Source organism: Nothoprocta perdicaria, unplaced genomic scaffold (genome assembly GCF_003342845.1).
Source record: "Nothoprocta perdicaria isolate Ctin4 unplaced genomic scaffold, notPer1 scaffold_37, whole genome shotgun sequence".
Lineage (NCBI taxonomy): Eukaryota > Metazoa > Chordata > Aves > Tinamiformes > Tinamidae > Nothoprocta > Nothoprocta perdicaria.
The window spans coordinates 3,753,141-3,759,542 of NW_020455610.1; positions in this window are offsets into that span (position 1 = coordinate 3,753,141).

Here is a 6,402-nt window from a genome sequence, read left to right on the forward strand (position 1 = left end):
TCCTCCTCCTCCTCCTCCTCCTCCCTTCCCTCCTCCTCCTCCTGCTGCTGCCGCCGCTGCCTCCCCTCCCGCCGCCGCTCCCTGCCTCCCCGCGCCTTGTTGCGTCTCCCGCCTCCTGCTCTTGTAGCGGGGCCGCTCCTATAGCCGGGCCGCTCCTATAGCGGAGCCGCTCCTATAGCCGGGCTGCTCCTGGAGCGGGGACGCTCTTATAGCCGAGCCGCTCCTACAGCGGGGCCGGCCGCGCAACCTGTGGCTGCTGGAGCGCGCGCGCCTTGCGCGGGGTCCTGCGCGCCGAAGCACAAAGGGGGGGTATTTATTTATCTATTTGTCTATCTATCTATTTATCTATTCATTGATTTATTCTTTCTACCCGCCTCCCCTTTTCTTAGTACGAGTAGTGGGAGCTCTCCGCTCCGCCTCGCCTGCTTACTTGGGAGGATTATAAATCGCTTCCCTGAGAATAGGCGCGGGGACGGGCGTTTTTTTTTGAACCACTCGGAACCTATTGATTTCCATATAATTTTCTTCCCTCCTTCCCTCGCTTCTCCCCTATAGTTTTGTTGCAAACACTAGTGCGGCAGGAGCTGGGCACGGGCTCCCGCCCGGGAGGGCGGCCCGAGGGGAGCGTTTCCCGCCGCTCTCTCCTCCTCCGGTCCGGGCAGACCCGAGTTTCACCTCGGCGGGGTCTGAAGCACAAACCTACCCCCTCCGCCCCCAAATCCTTCCCTTCTGTCTAGTTTTCTTGCTTTCATTTTCGTGCTTTTTTACTCTCTCGTTTTCTCTTTTRTTACCTGGATTTTTTTTAATACAACAATAATGTAAAGAAAGGAGTTGATTCTTCCTTATACATTTCCAGTCTGAAAAAAAAGAGAGAAAAAAAACCCTCAAACGAATAAGACTGGAGAAAAGATCTTTCTATCTTTCCTTCTTTTCACCTTCTTCATTTCTCCTCTTTTCTCTTTCTTTTTTTTTTTTCTCTCTTTCTCTCTCCCTCTCTCTCTTTTCTCTGCTTTATTCTTTGAATACTTTTGCACTTGAATGATACCAGAAACAAGAGCAACAGCAGAGTTGCAATTACTCGCGATGGATTTTGTGAAAGATATTGGGGGTTATGGCCCAGATTCTTTTATATATATATATATATATATATATATATATATATACACACACACATATATATATATATATAAGAATATATATGTATGTATATATACACACACATATATATATACACCCACACATATATATGAGCTGCTTGTGAAGTTGGAGTCGGTTGGGGGCCTCAGTGCCGAGTGACGGATCCCGCTAATTTGACCGCGGGATTGATGTGACCTCCCTGTGGCTGTCCCGGGTTGAATCCTGTCCCCCGGGGCGCGTCCCCCGCGGGGCGGGCAGGTATCCCCGGCTGGTGGCAGCCGCGCAGCGGCCGCGGGGTGGCTGCGGCGGCGGCCCCGGGTCCATCGGAACCGGCTCTCGGCTCCCGGGCGCCTCCCCCGCGCGCAGCGACGGGACGCGCAGCCAGCGACTGCCCCCGCGCATCTCCCGCGTAAATCCCGCGGTTGCTCCTGAGGCTCTCCCAGTTTTATCCCGGGAAGGATGATTTATGCGAAGGGGAGCCAGGGCTCCATCCATCCATTACCCCTTCCCCGGGGAGCACTGGATGCAACCTCATCTCCGAGGGGGGTCAGCTTCAGACCGAAACATGCTGGGCTGGGAAGCAGAAGGCGTCTTATTTAGGGAAGTCTTATTTGGGAAGTCTTATTTAGGGAAGGCTTATTTAGGGAAGGTCAGTCATCAGGGTGGCCGAATAGGGCTTCATATTTTTTGTTTTGTTTTGTTTTAACGTGACCTATTCTGGCTATATCTAAGCCACCGTGCCTTGGAATCAATCAAACAGAAAAAAAAAAAATCTGTTGAGGTAGGATGGGAAGAAACCGGGAGAGACCAAGTCGCTCAGAGAGGAACCAGCTCCAGGGAAAATAAATAAATAAATAAATAAATAAATAAATAAATAAATAAATAAATAAATAAAGCGCACCCAGGCGGTTCTGTTTCCCTGCTGTCCGGTGGCCGCAGCGAGGAGCCGGCAGCGCCCCAGCCCCCGGGGACAGCAGGGGACGGGATGGAGCCGGGCCGGGGAGATGGGCCGGGGACGAGAGGCGCTTCCCCCTCTCTGAGGGCTGCCCTGTGTCCCCTGCCCCTCGGCCCCTTGGACCCCCGCAGTGGGGAGAGTGATGGGGCTGCGGACGGGGGGGTCTCCAACCAATTCCCGCCGTGGCTCTCAGCGGCTGCGGCAGCTCCAGGGCTTTTAAAGCCATCCCGTTTATTTAAGTGCTTCATTTTCTCCGGCCAAAGGCCGAATCCATCGGCCGCCCCTCTCTGTGCCCAGCACCACTCGCAGGGCGAGAGTCTCGGGACTACCAGCGTGGCCGGGTCCCCCCACCAGGCTCCTCCGGCCCCTTTCGGGCTCTCCTGCCTCCTTTCCCCGAGCGCCTCCCGCAGCTCTGGACACCTTCCTTTCTTAATTTTATTTTATTAATATGTTGCGAAGTGCTGATACTCAAAGCAGTGCTTCAAGTTGCGATCCTCTCCCACTTCTTTATTCATTTACTTGCTTACTTACTTTCTCCAGCTTAATCCCCGCTGCGAGCCTGATCCCTCCTCCCGGCCCGATGGCTCCCGCAGCTCAGGCTCCCCAGGGCCAGCCCCGCTGGTCGCCAGCCCCTCTGGTCGCCAGCCCCGACTCCAGGCGGCTCCGGGCCTCGCGACAGATTTTTATCTAAGTGCTCGCCCTTATTTCTGTCCCTACGTCAAGCCCCATGGCTGCTGATGGTGGCCCCCTCGCCAGCTCAGCGGGCCACAAGAGCATGTTGTGGCTGAGGAGGCTCGATACGAGGGAGGGACATACACATATAGAATGCATTTACTTGTCTCCAGGAGTTTTCTTCGGCTTCGGATGCAAGAAATAGGCAGATTTCCTTAATTGACTGAATCGCCCATCCCTGAAAAGTAATAAAGTAGCCCCTAATTCCCACAGTGAAGCGGTTTACAAATTAATTACTGAAACCCATTGTGTTTGATTTCTCTTTTTAGGATTCCCCAAAGATGAATATGCTAAARCCTGGGATATTGAGTTATTAACGTCTCATCATACTTTGGTATATATCCTGACTTAGAAAAAAATAAAAAAAGAAGGAAAAAAAAGGAGTCAACGTGGAGCTTATGGAGCCGCTCACACTAACMCTTCTGGATATTTTTATTTCACTAAACCTCAGCTTTACACAGTTTAGTCGCGGTATTTGTCCTACGCTGAGTGTCAGCGAGAGCACTGAGAGAAAACCTACAGAACATGTGTTATTTGGTGAAGTTCACAGAAAGTCAATATACCATTTAGTGTAAAAGCTGTTTTTCCCTTTAGATGATAAAAAAATCAACTTTTTTTTTTTTTTTTTTTTTTTTTTTTTTTTAAATCTTTGGGGTGAATGCACAAAAAGTATTTCCATGTCCTAATGAGGACTTTCCTTACATCAGCAAAGACCTGCTAATTACTGATGTACAAGCTGCAATAATTGCTTTTGCAGCCAAAGTGTAGAGTGTTGTCATATTAAAAATTGAAAGGCTTGATGGTGATTTCAGTCCCAAGGTGGATCCCGACGTCCCCCTTTCGGGAAAGGAAGGAGGCTGGAGGAGTTCGGCAGAGGTCCAGAGGATTTAAAAAAAAAAAAAAAAAAAAAAAAAAAAAAAGTTGAAAGTTTCCCGTTCTTTGGAGAGCTGCAGGATGCAGAGGAATCAGGACCGCAGCGAGGAGCCCCCTCCTGATCCGCACTTAGTCCCAGCCTCCCCATCCAGATCCCGGCCTCCCACTCAGGTCTCAAATTCCCACTCAGGTTCCAACTTCCCACCGAGGTCCCAGCCCCCCATGCAGGTCCCAGCCTCCCACCCAGATCCCAGTCTGCCATTCAGGTTCCAGCCTTCTCATTCAGGTCCCAGTCTCCCACCCAGGTCCCAGCCTGCCCATCCCGAGGGCGAAGCTCTTGCTGGTTTCCACGTGCGGCCGGCGCCTCCCTCTGCTCCCGGCCGGTCGGACTCCTCTCGGAGGGTCTCGCGGCTCCATCCCGCGTCTCCCGCGCCGAGGATCCAACGTCCTCGCTCCGATCCCTGCTCCGCTGCCCAAATCCGCAGCGAAGCCCGCGCCCCCCCAGCCCCGCACAAATCAAAGCGCGTTCCGAGGGGCTGGGAAGTAGTTGCCTTGTCATGTAACACATTGCCCTGATTTATTATAAAATTTTAACGAAATCATGCATATTTTAACAGCCTTTAATCACTGCATGAAAATTTAATTCATGAACTGTAGCGCGTTTAAATAAATGAAGTGTTAATTCATTAGGATTAATTAATTTGTTAAAGGATTGTGTGCAAGGTTAAGGTGGAAGAAAAACTCTTTGTTAGTTTCGCGTCTTAATCATCGCGTTTGGTGAACGGGGAAGGGAGCGGGGGGCGCGAGGGGGGGTTCTGGGCTCGGGAGGAGCCGGGCGAGCGCAGTGAGAAACCCGAGCAGCTTCCGCGGCGCGGGACGGGGCCGAGCGACCCGCTGAATCCCGGCCCAGCCCGGTGGGGAGCCCCGGTGAGGAGGAGCAGCGCAGCCTTCCTCCCATCCGCGCTGAAACTTCTCCCCGCTGCATCCGCAGCCCGCGCGGGAGGGGAAAATTGATTCCATTATTTCCAGGCGGTTTGGGATGGTCGGGAAAATCTTCCCGGAGCCGCCGGTCCCCGCGCGGTCCCAGCGCGTCTCGGCTCTGCGGGGGACAGACACGGCGCTCGGGGAGAGTGACACGCGGGGAGCGAAAATGACAGGGAGCAGGAAACGGACACGGGGATGAAACTGACACGGGAGGAGTGAAAGTGACACGGGAGGGATGAAAGTGACACGGGAGGAGTGAAAGTGACACGGGAGGAGTGAAAGTGACACGGGAAGGGGTGACACTGGCCCGTCTGGCACCCGCCGGGTCCAACAAGGGAGCGGCCTTGGCCGCGTCCCTTTGGTTTCCCTGAGGAAACAGGGGAATGCAGAGACAGCCAGTAGGAGCGTTAGGGAGAGGAGACRGCCATTCCTGCCGGGAAAAGCTGAGCATAGTCAGGACTATTCAACTTTATTCTCCTTCAGCCTAGTTTAATACCCCTGTGCGCACAGTATCTCTCAGGAAGGCTCCTCTCTCCGCCAGCCCTTTCCTCCCCTTCCTTCGGCTGGCGGAGACGTTTTCAAGGCTCGGTCTGATGGAGAAGCGACACTGCAGCCCTCGAGCCCACGCTGGAACGCGTCTCCCGCTGCTGCTTATCCCGGCAATGGAGGGGAGCACCTGGAGAGCCCGGCAGCAGCGCCGGAGGACGGCAAAGTACCTGCTGCGTATCCAGAGACGCTCCTCCTCTCTCCCGGACTTGGAGGGGAAGGGGGACAAGCAGGTGGCAGCAAGGAAGGCCTGGCAGCCTCGTGGCTGGCAAAGCACAGGACTCAACCAGGGTGTCCCAGCCTCCTGGGAACACTCCGTGGGGTGCAGTCCCACGAGGACTAAGGTCAAGCCTAGGTGGGTTAAACTGCCTTCAACTAACATGATTTGTTCAGGGGAGGAATCGGGATCCACAGAAAGGGGAAGGAAGGGAGGTGCAGGTCAGCACTCCTTGCATGGGGTGTGCAAGCAACGCAAAGACCTCTTCCCCTCTTTATTTTTAAGGCGCTTTCAGAAAAGACAAGAATTCACAAGTGGAAAACGGACCCTGGCAGTCTCACTCTCAGGTGTAACCCAGCAGACCTTCTGGGATAGGGCTGGAATGCCGCTGCTGCAGCATGGAATGCTCCTGGGGAGAGCTCGCTTCTCCTGAGACCTGCAGGGTGCCTGGCATTCAGCCCAGTAAGTGAAACTTTCACAAGCCATTACATACCAYTTGACATCATATATCACACATATATGYACATATATATCACCTTGAACCACCTAATTACTGCCTTAAGGTTTCTAGTGAAGTTTCAGCTCTTGTATATTCCAATTCTTGTAGATTGCTGCGTAACTATCATCAAAATAACCATGTTTAACCCTTTTATTCTAAACAGAAAAATACTAGAACTGCAAACGTGGCAGCTTCTTCAAGGTGCTTTTTAAAGGAATAAACACAAAAAGGCCAACCAGAGCGAGGCTCATCTCCTAGGAGCCAGTTAGCCTCAGCCTGGCAAGGCAGGAAGCACAAGCCTGCTCGCAGCAGGGGACGCTACCAGATCCATGGAGGCCGGAGGCTTTAGGTGGGTTGGTGGAAACCTTTGGCTTTTCCTTCCAGGCATCGGAGCCACGCGACACGTCAAGTCAGAACAGCGGCACTGCAGCGTAACTGGTAGGTGGGGTTTCCTGTCAG